At 42.9% G+C, this 23492-nt stretch overlaps 1 protein-coding gene across 3 annotated transcripts in view; it reads left to right on the top strand.

Moving 5' to 3' along the window:
- The window catches only part of LOC111872703 (methylmalonic aciduria and homocystinuria type D homolog, mitochondrial), a 125503-nt gene that overhangs the window by 11549 nt on the left and 90462 nt on the right, over positions 1-23492 (top strand). The gene's annotated exons all lie outside the window — the stretch shown is intronic.

Below are 23492 nucleotides of genomic sequence, written 5' to 3'. Positions count from 1 at the left end.
ATTGTGTGTTTGTTTGGCTATTTTTACGGTAACGCTTATCCATCCGCCTTTGGAATTAAACGTTCAGAGAACTTTTACCTGAAGACTATTGTCTTTTGGGATATAACGCCGTGTAGTCCGTTTTGGAGGGAATATAGTTTCTCCAGCTTCAGCCGACCTTGAAGATGAATGCAACATGTTCCTCCGAAACGTTGGTTGAATTTCAATGGACCACACGGCGTTATATCCCAGAAGCTAGAACTCTTCAGATCCACCGCTGTGAGAACTTCAAATCCTACGAATTTGACTGAGGTTGCATATTTAATTGAACATGTTGATGCAGGTGTATAGACTCAAACGGATCACCCTATGCATAGACCGATCCATTTATAAACTATGACTGTAGAGGAAAAAGCAATTTCTTGAAATGAAATGAAGCTCCGGAGACGGGTTGCTAGCAACGTGATTCAGAAATGTAGCATAAGGGAGTCATGACATCTACAGAACTACGCTCACACGATCGTGCTGTTGGAGACAACATTGCTCGCCATGTTCAGAGTTCTGTTCTAACGAGACATTTTGAAGCCTGCATCACCATCAGCAGGAATTTTAGTCGTTTTATACCTCCTGTTAAATGCATCACGAGACGGAATTTAGTTTAAATGTGTGTTTTTATCAAAAGGAGCAATTTGGAGACCGCGTTACCACGAAGCAGGAATGTTAATCGTTTTATACCGCTTGCTTAATGTATCAAGTGAAAGAATTTTGGAGTAAATATGTGTTTTTATCTAAAGAAGCATTTTGAAAACAGTTTGTAGCTGCTAGGAATTTTAATCGTTAAATGTATCACCAGACGGCAGTTTCGTGTGAATATATATTTTTATCTAAAGAAGAATTTTGAAGACCCTATCACCATTGATAGCTGATCACGATAGCCGAGCGCTCTAAAGCATGTACTGTTTTCGCTCGCTCGGAAGCCGGGATCGTGGGTTCGAATCCCACACAAGGCACGGATTTTTTGTGTGTGTATCCATTTATTCTGTGTTCGTGTTGTCCTGTGTTTGAGTAGAGGCCTTGCGACGAGCTGATCACCCTTCCAATGAGTCCTACCTCTGTAAAAATGATCATGAAACTGAGAAATCAAGTACTATGTCCCCAAGTGGGAGCAAGAGGAGAGAGAGAGAGAGATCACCATCAGTAGATATCTAATACAATCATGATGTTGGGCAAGTCGAAAAAAATTTATTTTGCCGTTATTTTTCCGGCACTGTTGAGAAATTAACAGTTATAAATTCATTTTGAAATGCCCCAACTCAGTTGAAAGCAATCATCTTTAGGAGAGAATGCTAACTGCAAAAATATTAGAGTGTGAGATTTTCTTAACACTACCAAGTATACCCCTGTAATGTCTCTGCTGCCTAGTTGAAGAGTTGATTAGCCCTGGTAGACTAGCGACGACTTCCAGATCCTATTGTTGACGGTTGAAAGCGACTATTACGCCATTCAATACACTCCAGAGACGTCCGTCCGTACTGGGAAAATTACACTCCTGTGACGTCAGTAGCTGCCCAGTGCAGGCAACATGTTAACAAAACGAAACTGAATTTATTTTAATGAAAGAGTTACAAGTGCTGTCTTTCCATTTCCTCTACATGCAGACGAAAGTAAGACAGTAGGATAAACATGAACACACATTTCTTTGCTATTTGCTTTCTTTTAGTTGTCAGAACATGGAGGAGACATTAAAACTGAACTGGGATAAAATTATTAGACTGTTCCGGGCGTTAAATAAAATGAAGATGAATGTGAGCCCTGTTTTCCGTTGCAAATAGAACTGAGATCACTATGATGCGATGTCAGAATGCTCTAAAAGTAATCTTGATTTGTGTTCGGATTATAAAGCAATCTGTAATTCAATTTAATTTAATCCTTCTTTATTTATGTGCCGAGTCAACGGATAGAAGGCCAATTACAGAAAGAGCACTGTAGACACTTGTAATTACATTAAGACAAAAAAGCATCATTGCAAACTAATAGGATAATACATGGTCGTGCCATAGTTGTTCAGGCAGTCAGTAGGCGGCTTGGGTTCGATCCAAGGTCAGGTCATATGGGATTTGTGGTCGACGTAATGGCACTGGGGTAGGTTTCCTCCAAGTGCTTCGGTTTTCCTTGCCAATTCTCACTCCACAGACTGCCCCACAGTTTTCATCTATCATCCGGGGCTGGTACAATAGGCCAATTAGTGGCCGATGTACCAAGTTGATTCAGTGTCACCCTAACCCAAGAAACTAAAAAAAAGAAAAAAGAAAAAAAAAACTACGTTACATGTAACTATATATATTGTCACGTGTATGTGTGACTATAGACGGGGTTCGGATTTGTAAATGGATTTATTGACCACTTACATATATGACTCGCAAGTACGAGTAATTACAGTTTACTGATCATCTCCACACTTCACAAATCACTGGAGCACATGCTAAGTCTTCTTAGTTTGCTGTCACTGGTCATTTCCTGGTAATGGAACTTAACAATGGAGATTCTTCAGCTTCTGTGCTCGCGTCGTTCACCGTTGGCTGACACTTCACAACTGAACTGTCAACTTAATTATAACGCCATCTCTTCTCAGCCTCCGTTTCAGAACTCAACTGTCAACAGGACTCATTGCTTCAAATGTTCTGGTCATGACATCTCGGCACTGACCACATAGAAAACGCCGTTCTTCTATTCTTGCGTGCATATTTGTTACCGCAGGAGCGTGTTTACCGAGCTTTTGCCTAGAAGCTGTCGCTGTTTATTCGCCTCTTTTTTTGCGGTCTTTGCATAGCAACGGCTGAACAAGCTACAATATATCAGTATTCAATTCTATTCTCAAACCTGTTGGCACTAACAGGCATGAAACAGTTGCGAACTGCTTAGGCGCATTCTAACTTTTAGGCGACTTACGTAAAGTGTAGCATATATAAACAAACAGTCGAGAGATGACAGTTTGTAGCCCATGAAGTGAATAAGACTTAATAACTTGATACATTCTGAAATATAGAATCAACATTATCGTGAAGTATAATTTTGAATCATATGAAACAACAGGGTCTTTAATGATGCTGGTACGGGAATAGCAGCTTGGCAAAGCAGGTACTTGTAATTCACAAGCTCAGTCTTTCTAGAACCTTCCAGAGTGAGAAATTACACGTGTGTTACAGATGTTTTGTTTCATGGAGCGAGCTAGCACCCATAAAATTAATGTCACAGTGGAGTGGGAGGCAGTCATGGATTGACTTTGCGACTCTGAATATTCTGATATCGTTAGCAAAGATTAAATTTTACACATTGGTTAACTGATTTCTATAGGTCATTAAGGAATATGTTAAAAGAAAATGCGCCAGGACAGAGTCATACTGCATACCGGAAATAACTTCAGATTGTAAGGAAACAATACCAGAAACACGAACCCGAGGTTGTCTGTCTGTTCAGTAACTGGGAAACCAGCTGACATAACTATCGGAGAAACCAAAGGAATATAACTTATTCAAATGTAAGTTATGGGGAAATGTATCAAATACACAGCTAGGATCGAAATATGTAGTATCAGCTTGACTTTGCGGACAAGAGGAGTTACCAGACCAGTTATCAGTTACCAGATATGTAACTGTAAATCTAGATTTGCTGAAGCCATATTGACAAGGATCTATTTTAGCGCAGTGCAAAACAGGATAGTGTATAACGAATTAGAAGTACTAAGAAAAAATTATTGAGTATAGAGGTGGGGCTGTAATTGCCGACAATGGTCAGACTGCCACTTTCTTCCAAAGAGCAATGAAATGCCACTGTCACGCGTAAGTTAAATGTTTAAGGATACGGATAAACTTTTCTTAACAGCCTTTTAGGACAAAACCAAGAGTGTCATCAAGTCCGGCAGATTTAGGGTTTATCTTCTTATAGCTTTGCAAACATAGGGATCAGAAATAGGGGCAAGGGATAATAATTCAGAAGATTGCATCAGAAAGGGAGAAGTCCACAGAACAATGTTCTTATACATAGACTGAAAACACTTAGCGAAAGCGTCGTCAGCCGCACTAGATCCATCTATACGAATCTCGTATATCCTACATCCTCAAAATGAATAGAACCGCAGCTTTCTTTTCAAAAAGCAGATATGTTTTTGAAAAATTTCTAGGGTTGCGACATAAAATTATTATTAGTTGACGTCAACCAGTCAAGCCTGTCAGGCTTGGTAGTGCCCTTACCAAGCTCATGATAGAAGGCAAATTTATTATAAAAATGATCACATCGTTTCTTGTACGACTTGAGGTTCTCACAGCGATAGTTATGAAGAGTACTATCTTCTGGGATGTAACGCTTTATAGTCCGTTGAAAGTCAACCGACGTTTCAGAGGAAAATATCGCTTCAATCTCCAGGGCTTTGCTTACCACCTGCACAGAAGCTGATTTCTTGCTCGGCTTATTCTTCTACCCTGAAGATAGAGGCGATATGTTCATTCGAAACGTCGGTTGACTTTCAACGGATTACACGGTGTTATATCCCAGAAGATAGTACTGTTAATAACGTTTCCTTCTTAAATATCGGAGAAAGTAATATTTGTTCACAGTAAAAAACCCTAAGGCAAATAGGGAACACTGGATAATTCGGATTTTCGGATGGAGCCACGAGGAGCTGCCAGCTCCACGGCGTCTTCTGTCAGCAGCATTGAGTCTGGCAACAACTATTCCAGCAGAAGTACTACAGTTTCATGCACACCAGAATAATCGCACGTTGACAAAATATTATAAAGCAAAACGTAATTGCCAGGCACGACATTTCGGTCAGTATACTCCACAATTTAGGTTACTGTTAACATAAGACAATGGCCGCACCATAGCTCAAGCGGTTGTCGCTGGCTTCCTACAGCGACGGCCCGGGTTCGATCCTGGGTCTGGTCAAGTGGGATTTGTGATGGACAAAGTGGCGCTGGGGCAGGTTTCCTCTGAGTACTTCGGTTTCCCCTGCCAATCTTCATTCCACCAATTGCTCCACAATCACCTTCACCTATCATCTGGGGCTGGTACAATAGGCCAGAAGTGGCCGCAGTACAAAGGACTTAGTCCCACCCCACTATCATTAAAAAAAACATAAGACAATTAATCACCAACACTCAGAGAAGAATATGTATCAGGAATGATCAAGCCATAGCCCAAGAGTATAGTCTGTGAGTCAGTAAAATTTGCAGATACTGAGTCAAGTAATTTATAGCTGTCAGCAGGATCAACGCACGTAGGCACAATAGATCACTGTGGTCGCGGTGCAAGGGCCAAGAAGGCCCACCCCTTTTACATTCAGCATCAACGCACTGCCCAAGCCCAAGAAGACACGTTGACACATATGGTTGTGGCAGTTTCGCAAATGTAAGTAGCTCCCCCAGCTAAAATAAAGAGGACTGATGTCCCCTAATAAAAGAACACCAAAATTATTTGTGTCTAGCTCGTTTCGAGCAAAAAGGAAATAATTTGTAATAACTTCCGCTTTAGTGTCAAGGGAAAATAATAGTTTCCAATAAGCAAATTTATGTCATGAAAAGTGTGAATTTCAACCCAAATTATACCTGCGTCTGCAGGAGGGTAATTCGGTGGAGATTCCTACTGCAACACCAACACAATTCTTGTTAGCAATACTCGTACACCCTCTCAGGACGAAAACTGATATAGCTATCAGGAAATAAATTGTGATTATAACACAAGTCGTTGAGCCGTATCAGACAGAGGTACAAACATTATGGTGGTGATGGTGATGACGATGATAGTGAAATTGTAACCGCCGGGTTTCAACTGAAGAATGTTCGACCGTCGAATGAGATGGGAAAGTGGTCATGAGAGGCGAGTAGCTATGGGTTTGCGCGAGGTGCTGATGGCCTATTTCAGTATTCTATCCTGCAATTTTCAAAGAGATTTCAAGTCCAGTTTGAGAGGAAAAATGATGCTGAGGTGTAAGTGAACGCTTGCCTTGATTCCAGATTACTGGTTCCTCTGATGTGACGTCATATATTCTAGTAGAAGTCTGACGACGTTTCGGAGGAATGTGCTGCCTTCTTCTTCTCCTATATACCTGAAGATGAAAGTGGCGTCTTCCTCCGCAATGCCGATAAGTTCTGCCCAATGTGACGTTATGTCCCAGAGACAGTAATCTTCACACTCAGTGCTACGAGGGCCTAATATTGTTGGGCTATCTTGAATCTGAGTTGCAACTCGCTATGTTGTATTGTACATTATTACTTCTATTAAGGAAGAGAGGGAAGTCTGCGTGTTCCTAATCCTCTTCCCTTTCTTCATGCTTATTTCTGACCTGCTTGTTACATCTCAGCCGGTATAGCGACGGTCGGGGTTCGATTCCGGCATGGGCAAAGGGTTTTTCTTTATTCCACAGTCTACAGACAGGCTGTGGGCCCACCCAGTATCCTATACAAGGGATATTTGGGCTTTTTCCTCGTGGGTAAAGCGGCCGGAACGTGAAGATGACCGCTCACCTCCATCCAGTACCGAGATCGGAGCTGGTGGAGTCGCCCCTCCATACGTCTTCATGGCGTGGTGCTTAATTAACTCCCTAAAGACTGAATTTCTTCTACATTAAGTACAAAAATTCAATTCGTATCTCACATGAAACGTATTACATCTCCATTACGAAGATTAAATGGTTAATGATGTTTTGGGGGTGGAAAAATGGTAGTTTATTGTGAGACCTATATGATAAATATAAATACACTGTTTTTACAAAATGCAGAACTTTTGGTGTTAAATTAGGAGGTACACATAATTAGAACTCAGTTTAAAGGGTTAATTAAATACAGGGATAAAATTACTTTTTTTTTTTTTAATCTTCTGTTAGTGCTCTTTCCTGCGGCGGCGCAGACAGGTTCGTCAGGTAAGGAATTGTATACAAATGCTGGTGACTGCAAATTATCAGTTCATAAAAATTGTTCAAAGGAAATGTGTTCGAAATGAGACACTTAAGAAGGGAACAGCTGTCTATGTCACGAAAACGGAGTGCCCAGCTGGCTAATTTAGACTCCGTTCCTTTTTTATTGCTAATTTGGGTGAGGTAATTACATACCTCTCCCGCTCTCGCTCTCGCTTTCTCTCTCTATAGCTCTACAGCCCTTTTGGACCTTGGTCGATGTTTCAGTTTCTTAATCATATACACAGTCGGTAGGACAGGGGATCAGTCCGTCGCAAGGCCACTACCTACACACAGGACAACAAACACAGAATAAACGCACACAGACATCCATGCCTCTAGTGGGATTCTAACCGATGATCTCAGTGTTCGAGCGGGTGGAAACGGTTCATCGTATCCCCTCACTCAAACAAGATTACCCACGTTTGCAAATGCAATTCAGTTTAAGATTATATTAATACAAATTAGTCATTACTGGTAAATTCTGTAACCAACGGAACCCGTGCAATAAATCTGGCCTTTAAATCATGTTCATAAGCTGATATGGTGTTTGAAAATGGAAGCCCGAGGGCGGATTATACCCCCCCCCCCCTTGCGTTGCCTGGTTTCAATGCGATGTGGGTGCAGCTACCAGGCGCTATAAAACTTACGAGGATGGTAGATTAAAGGACGATGTATCACGGCTGTGAAGTTTCTCGATATGACTTCACAGTTCCACTTGCACCAATATTCAGAGAGCACGAGACAGCTTTTGCTGTGGACTGTGGAAGTGGATGAGAGAGACCTCAGCGTTCTAGAGAGTGTGTGTCAATGACGAGAATTTGGTATGAAGCTCATGCAAACTCACTCAGTGTTCTCTCTGAATTTGGTCACTAGATACGCAGTTCATTCACCTTTACAAACGAACGAACAAGCTACTTCGTAAAGAGGATTTTAACAGCCATTAATTATTCATCTGTTTAAAATTCCCTGCTCTTATGGAAGCCAGAGGATCGCAATCATATACATAAATGTACGCACCTGGGAACTGACGCTGATCATTCTGAGCCCTTATTTATTTTGATGATTATAGATGACCATGAAATTTATTTCTAATTAATTCTCGGTAATTTAAATTTCAAAAGTCTTATGTTTCGATATTACTGGAAATGTATCGTGATCTATAATATCGTATTTCATCGTCTGGGACGTGCAATACGGTGTTTATGTTGAAAATTTCTAGATTCTGGCAGAAACAAGAAGTCCGGAGTTATGACATTTACGATCAGTCATAAATTTAGCTCGGGTACAGGGAACCGGACGCGCCTAAAAGGACAGGTCAGAGCTTGTTACAATTGCCTGTGAATGAGGGCCAGTATGATTGGGTTGCCTCGTTCAAGCTTCCTACGGAAGATGGGATGAAAATGTATATGTCAACACCATCTTTCGAATTCCCGGCGTGGGGGTGCAAGCCATTCCACAAAAGGGGAGACTTTCACAATATTCCGAACTGAACGGACGTGACCCTTGCACGCTCCGGGACATAGCTAGCCGATAGTAACGCTGTAACTTAAAGCTAAGAATACATTAATTTAACAGTGTGGTGAATTAGCAGGTGAATAAACGTCAATTGGCTCAACTCTCAGAAAAACGCTTTCTTCGGCATCGCTACCCTGAGACTCATGCAAACCGACCCAGCTAGTTTCCCGTACCTATACCGATCTTCCTTAGTTTGATCTGTGAGGACAACTTCCAGTAGCCATCATACACTGTCCTAAGGTAGAAACAGGTGTAGCAGGGATAGCACCATTCCGACTGCGCTGATACAAGCAAAGGCGGGTTGGAAAAGAGCGGTGTTAGAACGGACACGCGGTAGCGTAGTTGGTTGGGGCACTATGCTACAAGCCGGAAGGTCTAGGATTTGAGTTCCGATGAGGTCGATTTTTTTTCAATTGACCCAATTCTTCCAGCCGCACTATGGCCCTGAGGTCAACTCAGTCTCTAACAGAAATGAGTACAAGGAATATTGAAAGGTGGCCGGCTCGTAAGGCTGACAACTTTACCGCCATCTGTGAGCTGATTGTATAGAAAATGTGGGACCTTCAACGTCTCACAACCCTATGGGCCTCCATGGTCTGTTACAGGGATAGCTTTAGCTTACTTTTACCTTTACGTTACGTAACAGGGCTTTGTCTTGAGGCAACCTACTCTAGTCCACATTTTCTATTTTACTCTTATGCTGTCATCTGACTGAAGTTCGAAGTAAACTGGTCATGTGCTTGTTTGTATATCTTGTACTGTTAGGAGAATAATCGATTGCTTAGTCGGTGATTACGCTTGAGTAACAAACCTTAACAAAAGAATAGTACCCTAATCTTTGACCTGAAGGTATTGAGTGTGTCAGAACGTAATGTTAAAATATGTCTTTGAGAGTGTTCGTGACAGGCAATCAATTATTTGTGGCGAAGAGAAACTCCGATACTATACAAATAAAAGAAGAGTAACGCGTTATTCAGAACGCGTAATTGAAGTTAAATTGTTGACTAGAATATAGTCATTACACTCACCCGTACATGCAGTCAGGATACGTCTTCCTTAGTTTCTAGAATTAGAAAATAAACCACCATGTAATTTGGGGTTGATTTAAATTAGCTTGCATTTGTTTAACACGTGCTTCATTAGTCACACGAAAATGTTTCAGTCTTTCAGCTCTTTCTTTCACTTCACGCAATACTGGTACTCGTATTTCCGTCTTCAATATCTTATTCTCTATTCAGTTTTATTCAGAATTAAGAAACAAGTTCACTTTAATCCCTTAGAATTCAATTGATATCACACCATAAAAATGTTGCTGCTGCTACTACTGCTACTACTACTACTGCTACTACTACTACTACTACTACTACTACTAACTATCGATAATTTTGCTATTGATAATATTACTACTGCTACTATCAATACTACTTCCGCCACTAATGCCATTGTTACTATTGCTAATATTACAATGTTACTACTAATACTATGAACCGGAGAAGCGTAGTCGGTATAGCGACTGGCTACGGGCTGGACGGCGGAAGGGTCGGAGTCCGAGTCCCGGTGGGCTCATGATTTTCTCTTCTCCAAGTTATCCAGACCGGCTCTGGGTTTCACCTAACCTCCTATCCAATGGGTACCGGGGTCTTTTTCCCCGGGGTTGAAGTGGCCGGGGGCTGAAGCTGACTACTCCCCTCCAGCTAGTGCCGAGGTCAAGAAAATGTGGATCTATATATCCGCTCCACCATGTGCCTTCATGGCGTAGTGCTCAATTCGTTAAGCACAGGAACAGCTTTACCTTACTACTAATATTACTACTGTCAATACTGCTATTGCTACTATTGCTAATATTAGCAATACTACTACTGCTGCTGCTAAGACTACTACTACAGCTACTTCCACTACTGATATTGCTACTACTACTACTACTACTACTACTACTACTACTACTACTACTACTGCTACTGCCATTATTACTCTTTCTGCTATATCTAATATTACTACTGCTACTGCCACTACTGTTATTACTACTGTTGCTCCCATAACTATTACTGTTACTATTGCTAATGTTACTACTGCTACTGCTAATACTAATATTGCCATTACTGCTATTGTTACTATTGCTAATGTTACTACTGTTAGTACTAAGACTATTACTACTACTACCACTGCTACTGCCACTACTTATATTGCTAGTATTGCTAATGTTACTACTACTGCTGCCACTATTGTCATTGCTGTTATTGCTAATGTTACTGCTGCTACTACTAAAACTAATACTGCCACTACTGCTGTTGACACTATTTCTAATATTACTAGTGCTACTACTAGTACTACTACTGTACTACCAAAAACAATAATAATACAATTACGAAGCTTACCAGTAGACTGACTTTGTTCAGGTCTCAGTGTTCACCCTGTCCATGTCTTCTACGAGTGCATCCGGGCAGTCATCTTCTCGTCGGCAGGAAGTTTAGAAAGTGTTGGAAGTCTGTGACCGACCGATTGCTTGCAGTGTTAAAGCAAGTTGTTTCAATATGAACTTCCAGTATCAAGTTTTTATTCTACGGAATCCATTTTCTTCTGAAATATCTTCCTTTGTTTGTGGTCGAAAGAGTGTGCCTTCTTATTTGTTACTTCAGAATATCAAAGTCTGTTCCCGTTTTGCTTCCTCTAATTGTGGAAATGGCATTACAGTAAAGCGTACTGGAAGAACCAATGTTGTCTACATCCGCTAGTCCTGATGTTCCTTGAACCAAATTTGATTTGAGAGTTTTTAAAGTCGTAGTAAGTAAAAGTGTAATTATCCCTGTGCTTAATTAATCACCACGTAATATAAACATGCTGGGGGAGTGAATATATTTGTAAAAATAGAATTATTCTTCCACAGAATGTTTCGATCTTATGAAGTCATTATCATGTAGCTATTTTTACGTAGTTCCTGCACTGTATAGTTTTTATTTCCTTGTCTTAAACCGTTTTTAAAATTAATGTTAAACTTTTGCGTAATTTAGTTAAAATTAATTATAACTTCGTTTTATATTGATATTTTATGTTAATAGATCTCTGTAGTTTCTTAAATTGCCCTGTCGACTGCGTACGGAGTCTTGCTATGGCCTTCAACAGATGCATTTTATGAGCTGTTGTTGATGCTTAGTATGACGCAGTATTATAACTTTTTGGACGTTTCGGAAGAAAGACAGCCCCCATATTCAGGACAGAGACCATGACACAGAGTTGGTATATTCCTCCGAATCTTATCTAACCATCTATCAGACTACATGGCCACATATCTCGGAAGANGTACTCTTAAATTTCCATTAATGATTGAAATAATACTAATATATACATAATTGAACAATTATACTTCTTAGAAGAAGAGATGCTTTGGTTTTACTGGTGTTGCTATAGGTTTTTACTTTAGATTTATTCTTTCCGTCTGAAGGTGAAGGTAAGGTAAAGCTGTCCCTGTTACAGGTCGTGGAGGCCCTTAGGGTTGTGAGAGGTTAAGGCTCCCATATTTTCTAGACAGTCGGCTCAGAGACGACGGTCAGGTTGTCAGCCTTAGGCGCCGGCCGCCCTTTGCCGTCCAGGAAGGTTCCTGGTACTCATTTATGTTACCGGCTGAGTCGACCCCAGGGCCATAGTGAGGCTGGAAGAATTAGGTCAACTGAAAAATCCAATGACATAGGAAATTGAACACGCGACCTTCCGGTTTATAGCATAGTGCCTCAACCAGATACGCTACCGCGTGTCCTTTAGTCTTTCTTTCTACATATTACATATAACTTTAGTTTCATCATGCCCTGAAATGTTTTTGGATACCGAATTCCGAGGTGAATATTTGAGACAGTCTTCAGCCGTAGAGGACGAATTCCCTCTCTTACGAATCCAATGTCAGTACATCGGGCTTATAGTGTCTTTCATTGCCGCTAACTCCGTGGTGTTCGTGACTGCAATATACCGAGGCCACGGAATGAAGTCCCGAAGAGGACGCATGAGGCTTCTGCTGTATTCCCCTTCATCTCCCTCCGGTTGTGTCAGCAAGCACTAAGCGCCTCTCGCTGGCGAAAATTACCACGCACTGCAAACTTTTATGTTGAAGTTGATGAGCAACGGCTGGGAAAGTGGAGTGTGTCGGTCTGTGGCACTTCTTTCCTTGCCGTCAGTGTTGTAGGATTCCAATCCAGTGCAAGTTTTGCATTGGAACACGACGAGGCACTCAGTAGAGTGAGGGAGAGACAGAGGGAGGTAGGTTGTGACGTAGTCATGCACGTCAGAGCTGGTTCTCTTCTTCACCCTTTGACATAAGAGGAAATGAAGTCCCTCTCACTTCTTGCTGTCCCAGTAGTTGCGCGTCATAAGCACGCGAATAGGATCAACCTCGCTTTTTAGTGGATGGCCTGCATTTGCTGCAAGTGGTCAGGAACTTTCAGGACCAGACATTATGCTGGAGACAAGGCTTAATAATTAGCAGTACATGGAGATGGCAGGGCTAAATTAAATGCAATCGAGAACAGGGGAGGAGAACTGCTCCGAGGCCAGAAGCCAATACATCATAGGCGATGCAGCCAAAGAACAAACTGAAACATCAAACATCGCACGAAAATCTCAAAGATACTGGCCAAGATTAGGCCGAAATAAGCCAATTTCAATTTGCGAGCCCGCTAGGTAAGAACTTACTGTAATTACTCATTATGAAATTAACTTTTTTTTTCCTTGACACTACAGCCCCAGTGGGCCTAGGCCTACCTCCATGAACTCCGTTCACTTCGGTTTTTCTAGATCTTACACATACGGTAGGACTCCTTGGGCGGGTGATCAGCTCGTCACAAGGCCTCTACTTGTAGACAAACAGAAAAACGCACACAAACATCCGTGTCCTGAGTGGGATTCGAAACCACGATCCTGGCTTCCGAGCGAGCGAAGACAGTGCATGCCTTAGACCCCTCGGCTACCGTGACCGGCATGAAATTAACTTACTTGTTGTTCCTCCATTTTGAAGGATTTTGTACTGTTACCATTCTGAAATACCGTATTTACGCATGTATAGGCCGCGTGAGTGTATAGGCCGCAGCACAATTTGCAGACAGAAATTATAGAAAAAATAATTTTCTTGGAATATTATTTCAGGAGTATTACACCCTGTATTACTAATTATGAATATATTTTTTTTTAAATGAAGTGTGATTTCGAATATTTCGAATATAAGCCGCACCCCAGTTTTCCTCTTGAATTTTGGGCAAAAAATGTGCGGCCTATACACGCGTAAATACGGTAATTCCGAAATTATGAAGCCTATGGATAGTCAGTAGGACTCCTTGGATGGGTGATTAGTCCGTCGCAAGCCCGCTACCTACACAGGGCAACATGCACACAAATATCCATAGCTTGAGCGGGATCCGAACCCGCGATTGCAGTGTTTGATTTATTCCTCAGATCGCGCGGCCATTCTGATCGACATTTCTTCATTGTTTTCCTTCCTTAATAAAGAAGTAGACTTAATGAGATCGCTGTGGTCTGTGTGTGTTCGTCTTCCCTTATTTTAACTTTTGAATCATCTGACCGAATTTCATGAAACTTGTTATGAACGTTACGCTCTCAGAGGATACCTGAACCTAGAATTTTTTAATTTCCCACAGTTATTGATAACAGCCGGTCACGGTAGTCGAGCGGTCTAAGGCATGTACTGTCTTCGCTCGCTCGGAAGTCGGGATCGTTGGTTCGAATCCCACACTAGGCATTGATGTTTGGCGTGTGTGTATGTATGTGTTTATTCTGTGTTTGTGTTGTCCTGTGTATAGGCAGAGGCTTTGCCACAAACTGATCACTCTTCCAAGAAGTCATATCGTCTGTAAAAATGATAAATGAAACTGAGAAAACAGCCCTGTGCTCCAAGGTTGGAGCGAAGAGGAAGAAACAATTATAACATGGCGGTGGTAGAACCGTGTTTGTTGAGGGCGACACGACTACGACTGAATGTAGTCCCTCAAGTTATGCATACTAATAAATCTTAGAAAAATTTTGCAGGTTTCTAAAGCAGTGTGTAATGTGAGAAAACAAAATGCAGCTATATGAAATGTATGGGTATATTTAGCTGTCGGTTTGATGGTGCATGCGGTAGCGTAGTTGGTTGAGGCACTATGCTACAAGCCGGAAGGTCTCGGGTTTGATTCCCGATGAAGTTATTGGATTTTTCATTTGATCTAGGTTTGAACATCGGTCAGGACAGTGGCAATCGTTACTTTCTTCAGGTTTTCTCAAGTCCCTCAAGGAAGATACCGGGATAGTAATGTAGCGTGTAGAGCAGTTGCTGTGGAACGACCGCCAGATGGGCGGATATACCAGGGCCGTTTCTGGGCATGGGCTCGGTAAACAAGTTCACGCAGCGATACGAACAGAACAGCAAGAGAGGAACAGTGTTTTCTGTGGTCCGCGCCCTCTGTGGCAACGAATCTAGACAATACAATAGAAGATCGTGTTTTCTATTTGGTCCTTGCCGAGATGTTACAAACAAGGGACAAGGCTAGAGCTTAGTGAGTTCTATCCGGTAGTCTGTGAAGAGAAGACTTGAGAGCATGAATCTGAAGAATCTCCATTGTTAGAAGCCGTTGCCATGGAACAGCTGGAAAAGACACAGCAGGCTGAAATAGGTTTAGCGGCTGCTCTGGTGATTTGTGAATTCTGGAGATTAACAGTGGCCTTGTATTTACTTGTACTTAACGTGTGGTATGTATAAGTGGTCAATAAATCCAATATCCAATCCTAACCCCGTCTATAGTCACCCCTATACGTGATAGTATCTAGAGTAGGCAATGGCCGTTTCCTTCCAAATGCTCTCCTCAATCATCCTCTTATTCGAAGCAGAAGCAGCTCAGATGTTGAGAGCATTGTGAAATAAGCAATAACAACTCAGTTAGGTGAAGATTCTGTTTTCTTAGGATGAGGTGAGATTAAGTCCCTTGGTAAGGCCGCGCCATACCTTAGGTGGTTATTCGCTGGCTTTCCACCTCGGCGGCCCGGTTCGATCGCAGATCATGTCATGTGTGATTTGTGGTGGACTTGGACGGATACTTTGCATAAACTGCTCATGAGTTTACCAGAGGGATCTCGGAGAAATGTGATGGAGTGATGTGGACCGGATTTATCTGGCGCAGGATAGGGACCAGTGGAAGGTTCTTGTGAACACGGTAATGTTCTTTCGGGTTCCATAAAATCCTCGGAAATACTTGTGTAACTGAGCGACTGGCGGCTTCTGAAATAGGGGTCAGCTCCGTGGAGTCATCTAGTGTTTTTTATTGCTAGTGGGGTGGGACTAAGTTCCTTGTACTGCGGCCACTTCTGGCCTATTGTCCCAGCCCCAGATGATAGGTGGGGGTGATTGTGGAGCAATTGGTGGAATGAAGATTGGCAGGGGAAACCGAAGTACTCGGAGAAAACCTGACCCAGCGCCACTTTGTCCACCACAAATCCCACTTGATCAGACCCGAGATCGAACCCTGGCCGCCACGGTGGGATGAGTCATCTAGTTAGTATGTACTGTATGAAGCGATAAGGTACGTGAACACCAGGACACTGGACAAGCACCTAATTTCCAAATATAATTTGCATATTTGGTACAATTGACAGTAGAGGAATCAGAGCTGTCAAACGGGGTACTAAGCCAATATAGGAACGATGCTGCTGTTTCGATACTGGAGGTCACAATGATAACTATCGCAGCTTCACCCTCACGAATACTCCGGACAAGTAACTGGTCGTAAGTTTTCGTTACAGTGACTAAACTGCCTGTTTGTACCTTCTTCTTTCCTTTTTCCTCTTAGATCGGGTGAGGGGTCAAACAATCGGAGGCCGTCCCTGCAGAACCTCGTTGTTACGGTTGCAATAAATAACCCGAATTACAGGCGAGAATACAGAGGAACTGCGGAATTGAGTAGGAGGATTGCGGACGGCGGAAACTTCATTCACTTGGATCAGTTTATGCAATCAGCCACCATCTGAGATCATGAATATTTGGGGTGGAAAGACGCGGCCCCCAAGCGGATCTTGAAAACGTATCACTGATGTAGATTATACTATCCCATGACAAAATAAAAAGAAAATGTTCGAGAAATGTTTGTTAAAAACACCATTTAGAACCACCAACATTTATCACGCGCTTGGTCCTCACTCCCGGGCTTCGAAGAGCAAGGGTATAGAGACTATGCTACAGGCAGGACAACTGAGGATTAGGGGTTCAACTTCGGGCAGAGGCAAGAGATATGTTTCTTCTCCACATTGTCAAGACTGGCTTTGGTTCTCACACAGCTTCCTATACAATGGCTACCGGGGCCTGTTCCACGGAGATAAAGCTGCCGATATGTGAATATGATCATACACTTCCCCCTTACGTCTTCATGCCGTGATGCATAATTATTTAAACCTAAAGGCTCGTCCACATTACTCGTGCTCGTGCTCGCCAAATTTGTGCTCGTCGGGAGACTCGCCTGGTTTTTACTTGTGATCGTAAATCTTCGTCCACACTACTTCAGTCGCTCGCCAGGCTTCGGCGCGTGAGGCTCCGTATATTTACTCGTAGTGTGTATAGGCTGTAGTCGCATTTTAATTTATTGGCTATAATTTTTAAATTAAAAATTTTAAATTTGCTTCTCTCGTGACTTGTCATATCGTCCACATTACTCGCGAGCATAGCGAGTCGCACGAGCACGATTAATGTGGACGCGCCTTAAGAATAACTCTACTTTTACCTCTGCCTGGGCAGCATGACCCTCCAAGAACCTTCGCCTCATTTGTGAGAGATGATTATTATCTTATATTACTTTTCCTTGTGTCTCCATCTCATCAACTTCAGCTCCAGTAAATTATTCTTTATATCTGCAAAACATCTGAGTCAGGGCCTTTCCACTTTTTGTTCCTATTGGGTTTCTTTCAAGAAGCGAATAGCCATCTTTGACAATAAATACTGAGATATAACAGAATAATCTTACCACTTGTTTTCTGTGGTTTCGAAACACGGTTTCTTTCTTCGAGGCAAGAACGTAGGTGACAAATATTTCAGAATACTCTAGAAAAGTATCGGCCTTAAGAGGGATGAAATAGTTAAGTAATTCAGAATAGCACATCCGGTAACGAAGACCTCCCTAGTTCACAGAGCTGACGGGGTAGTGAAAGTTAGAACAGTGACCTGCCAGAATGGCTGGACACGCAGTTAGAATTGTTGGTAAAAGAAATGCACAGGTATGGCCGCGCCATAGCTCAAGCGGTTAGTCGCTGGCTTCCCACCGCGGTGGCCCGGGTTCGATCCCGGGTCTGGTAAAGTGGGATTTGTTGTGGACAATGTGGCGCTGGGGCAGGTTTTCTCCGAGTACTTCGGTTTTCCCTGTCAATCTTCATTCCACTAATTGCTCCACAATCACCCTCACCTATCATCTGGGGCTGGTACAATAGGCAGAAGTGGCCGCAGTACCCCACTAGCAATAAAAAAAATGCACAAGTATGCAATTTTGGTATAGTATTCGGGATAACTTTGTCGGTATAGCGATGGGCTATGGGCTGGATGACCGGGATTCGATTCCCGGCAGCGTCCAGGCCGGCTCTGGTGCCCACCCAGCCTCCTATCCAGAGGGTACCGGCGGCTGTCTTGCAGGGGGTAGAGTGACAGGGCCATGAATCTCCACTCACCTCCATGTACTGCCGAGATCAAGGTTGGTGGGTCTGTATCTCCATTCTCCTGTACGTCTCTATGGAGAGATGCCTGAATACGAGTAATTAAGCAGAGGGACAATTTTACCTCTACCTTTACAGTTTTGGTGGGAAAATTTCTCAGGAACCAACCACTACGAAAGCGAGGAAGAGGTATAGGACAACATCAAGGACAGCCCATTAGGAATATAGGCTGTGATGATGAGATGTAGTTCAGGATTTGTTCAATGACGTACTTTTTTTTTTCCTGTGGCGCTACAGCCCCAATTTGGGCCTAGGCCTACCTCCATGAAACTCTCCGTTTCACTTCGGTTTACTAGATCTTACACATACGGTAGGACTCCTTGGGCGAGTGATCAGCTCGTCACAAGGTCTCTACCTGTAGACAAACAGAAAAACGCACACAAACATCCATGCCCTGAGTGGGATTCGAACCCACGATCCCGGCTTCCGAGCGAACGAAGACAGCGCATGCCTTAGACCGCTCGGCTACCGTGACCGGCAATGACGTACTTTAGTGTTATAAATTTCTTGTGGGTTATTTCATGACGTTGTCGGCTTAGACTCAAAGCGTCCAACAGTAGGATGATAGACAAATGACGAATTGTAAAGGACTTGGAAGGAAGTTGTCGTGGCCTAATCTGTGAACTATCCCGTCATTTACCTAGAGGGACTGAGGACAATCACCGGAAAACGTCAATTAGGATAGCCAATGTCCCGACCGAGATTCGAATCGAATACTTCGCTAATAAGAATCTAGAAATGTGTTTAACAAAAGGTTCTAATGTCAGAGTTTGGCGGTTATTCTCAATGTCAATCAGCGATACACATGTAAAGGCGAGAAGGGAATGCATTCACAGTTCTGTGCGGTGTGGAAGGAGCAGCTAGACGGTGCGACAGATTCACCAATTCTCCGGGGTGTGTCCCACCTTTTGAGCGACGCGTTCTGTTGAGTTTGATTTTATGAAGTGAAGACATGAACACAGCTGCTGCTGGCTTCGTTTCCTAGAAACTTCGGCAGGTCTTCTGCCATGTAATCAAATTACTGTCCGGATATTCTTCCCCCGGCTGTGCAAACTGGGGAACAGACGGAGGAAGTTGTTAAAGTTTGGGGCAGAGTGTTGTGGAAGTGAGGGTAGCTCTTTCTTTGCACGAGAATATTAGTCGCGTGTTANTATATATATATATTATATATATATTATATATATATGATACATTATAGAGCTGGAGATACGATAATGTGACATTATATTTAACATATATTTCACTAGCGATCGAGTTTCTTCACGTTTATTTTCATAACCATTTGCTGGTTCTTAGATAACATCTTTTACATGGCAAGGTGAACTGAGCATAAAGCTTCTCAGGCGTCAGAGTATATAGGGTGAATATAAATGAATGTTCTGAGAAGTATTGCGACAATGAACCAGAACCTTTTGTCTTCTCGTCTGCTGTCCAAAAACATAAAAATTAGAATATACAAAACTATAATTTTGCCTGTGGTTCTGTGTGGGTGTGAAACTTGGTCTCTGACATTAAGGGAGGAACATAGACTGAGGTGTTTGAGAACAGGGTGTTAAGAAGAATATGTGGACCTAAAAGGGATGAAGTGAAAGGAGGTTGGTGAAAATTGCACAATGAGGAGCTTCATAACTTGTACTCTTCTGCAAGTATAATTAGAACGATCAAGTCAAGGAGGATGGGGTGGGCAGGGCATGTAACACGAATGGGAGAGACGAGGAATGCATATAGGATATTGGTGGGAAAGCCAGAAGGAAAGAGACCACTGGGAAGACCAAGGCGTAGATGGGTGGACAATATTAAAATGGATCTTAGAGAGATAGGATGGGATGGTATGGATTGAATTGATCTGGCTCAGGATAGGGACCAGTAGAGGACTCTTGTGAATACGGTAATGAACCTTCGGGTTCCATAAAATGCTGGGAAATTCTTGAGTAGCTGCAGAATTGGCGGCTCCTCCAGAAGCGCTCAGCTCCATGCGTAAGTAAATAAATGTATATCACCTGCAGGCGCTTTTTAACGGTGAATAAAATGAATAGTGAAACGGAAAAGACGGAATCCATATCTGTTATGGTGTATTTGGGAGAAGAGCGCAAGCCCACCAGCACCCAAACTGCATACCTTCTGTATATAGCTGTGGAATGTAAGCGGTGAGCGAAGCTTTTCGAAAGCTAGAGACTGTGTTTTGTAAAGAATAGTAGCATAACCACATATTATATTTGGAATTCATACCACTTTATCGTATAATTAAGTTTGAAATTATAACTATCAGATACAGCATGCACAGTGCTTTGTAGGAGAGCACGATCTGTCTAACATTTTCTGATAGACTTGTCTGCTGTCGGAACCTTCAGTAATGACACACGCGAGGCACTCGATGATACCCAAGTCTTGTAGACCTTACACGTAAAGTACGTTTATGTGCTTGCGTTCACAGAAGGCGTAGGCGTAATTAATCTGAGTGTCTGGCGGATGATGTTAATTTTCACAGGCCTTGACGCATCATTTAATAACACATGTACGTATCTTTGACAACTTCTAAGGGTATAACTACAAAAATATTTCAACTATATGACAAAGGAAGGGAGGGTGTGAGAGTTCAAGATGGCAAAGATGTTAGTTTTCCTGAGAGTCCGAGCCTGCAGATGCAGTAAGATTTGGCTGTCACCCTCAGCAAACTAAGCATGTACTTTTGCTGTCTAGCATTTATGTTCCCATTTAAAAATTAATGCTACCATTAAATTAAATATAATGAATGAAAGGTGTAGTGGTCCCTCTGCTTAAGGAATTAATACCACGCCATGAAGACGTATGGAGAAGTGGAGGTGTAGCTTCTCCGTTTTCGACCTCGGCATTATATTGAGGTGAGTGGTCAGCTTCAAGCCCCGGCGGCTTTCCACCCTTGGAAAGAGCGGCCGATACTTGTTGTATAGGAGGGTGGTCGAGCCACGTAACCGGTCTGGACGACGTGAAGAAGAGAAAAATCTTGACCCTACCGGGACTCGAACTCCGTTCCTTCGGTCGTCCATCTCGTAGCCAGTCGCTATACCGACTGCGATTAAACACAAAATAAGAATGTGACTTATAAAACTAACACAGAATGTGCCCTAAATTGTCAACAGATTGTAGACAAATTGGTCGTAAGATAACGAAGGATGTTTCGCCTAAATAGTCTGTGCACGTTGCATTATCTGATGCTTATAGCTCAGCACTTAAATATAAACAGACCCACATATTTTAATAATTTCGAAAATTAAGTTCCTTGAAAGAAGGCAGCCAAATGAAGGCTTTTCTCCAATGGAAAAGTACAGTAGAGTCGGAAGCAAAATTCGGCTGACGTGTTATTGTAGTGGTGTGCTTAGGGAAGGGTGGCGAGGAATATCTAATTGCGGTGGTTAATGGGGTGGTAGCGCCGTGTGGGGGTGGCTCTCTGTTGCTGGACGCAGCTATAAGTCAAGTTGATGACTCCTCGGTGTGCCGTTAGGCTACGTTGTGGTTCCATCGCTTTGTTGCTGAGAGAGAGAGACAGAGCGAAGGACGAAACAGACGCTCGAGGGTGAACCGGGCCCTTGTGGCAATTACGGGAACACACCTCGCAGGGTACACACATTGTCGAAATGATTGCTGTAGTCTCTGTGGGGCTGCTCAGACACTGAGCTCGCAGGTTTGGCTTCAGCTCCAAGCGCTTTTAGGGGTTTATGTATTTATTAATACTTTATTTAGCGACGCTGCCAGTAGCTTAGACCAGTGGTTCTCAACCTTTGTCAGACTGCTGACCGGTAAATTCTTTTTTTTTTCTTCTGTAAGACCAAGGCCTGGTATAATTGTTGCCAGGCCCCGGTAACGGGCGGTTAAGAAACGCTGGCTTGCACTACAGGGCTTATTTTTTCTTTGGAGCAAAAGCTCCAATTTGGGCCTTGGCCTACCTCCATAAGTCTCTCCGTTTCATTTCGGTTTACTAGATATTAAGACATTCGGTAGGACTCCTTGGGCGGGTGATCAGCTCGTCGCAAGGCCTCTTCCTGTACACAAACGCAGAGAAACGAACACATACACAAACGCTAAACATCCATGCACTGAGTGGGGTTCGAACTCACGATATCGGCTTCCGAGCGAACGAAGCCTTAGACCGCTTGGCTACCGTGACCGGCTACAGGGCCTATAGCTTGGAATAATTAGATGTTCGGCGAATAATTAATTGAGAAGGATGTAGATGGAAGCTGTTGTTGGGTACTTGTAGGAGGGACTGAGGTTCGTAGATGTCTCAGCCTGTATTCGAATTGAGGACCTCCGCATAAAGGTCAGAAGCGTTACCATTGTAGCCATTTAGCAGGGTAATGATACTTGTGCTTTCGAAGGATATGAAATGAATGGGCTGCTGGTGGACGATCAAGTCCTTCGTGTATCCTTATGAGTAGGACTCCGAAACGTCTCGGCAGATTTCAGTATCATTTGGTACGAAGGTCTCAAAGTAGTGGCCGCGCCATAGCTCAAACGGTTAGTCGCTGGCTTCCCACCGTGGCGGCCCGGGTTCGATCCCGGGTCTGGTCAGTTGGGATTTGTGGTGGACAAAGTGGCGCTGGGGCAGGTTTTCTCCGAGTACTTCGGTTTCCCCTGCCAATCTTCATTCCACCAATTGCTCCACAATCACCCTCACCTATCATCTGGGGCTGGTACAATAGGCCAGAAGTGGCCGCAGTACAAGGGACTTAATCCCACCGCACTAGCATTAAAAGAGGTCTCAAAGTTGCCCGACGAATTTCATTTAGTCCCACATTTACAACTAAGTAAGTAACTAATGATATCAAGGTGACAGAACCCGTAGGTTCAACGCGGCGAATGTAGAGACCGCACCGGCACATGATACTGTGCCTCTTACATCCGCCCCTGATCCTCAGAACCAATGTCCTTAAGATATATTTTAATTTTATTCTCCTACGTTCCCTTGGTCTTCTCATTGGGATTTTTGTAAGAGGCTTCTCGGCTAAAGGTAAATATATCCCTGTAACAGGCCGCTGAGGCCCTTAGGGTTGTGAGGTATTGTGGCTCCCACGTTTTCTAGACCATCGACTCACAGATGGCGGTGAGGTTGTCAGCTTTAAGCGCAGGCCGTCCTTTACACCCCAGGAAGATTCGTGGCATTCATTTCTGTTAGAGACTGAGTCGACCCCAGGGCCATACCGCAGTTGGAAGGATTAGGTCAATTGAAATATCCAATGACCTCATCAGGAATCGAACCCGCAACCACCCTGCTTGTAGCTTAGTTCCTCAACAAATTAATTACTAATTATTCTAAAATAGGAAAATAAAGGAAATAATTACATTTACG

Source organism: Cryptotermes secundus, unplaced genomic scaffold (genome assembly GCF_002891405.2).
Source record: "Cryptotermes secundus unplaced genomic scaffold, Csec_1.0 scaffold374, whole genome shotgun sequence".
Lineage (NCBI taxonomy): Eukaryota > Metazoa > Arthropoda > Insecta > Blattodea > Kalotermitidae > Cryptotermes > Cryptotermes secundus.
The sequence above is the reverse complement of the archived record's forward strand: the minus strand, read 5'-3'. Positions and strand labels throughout refer to the sequence as shown.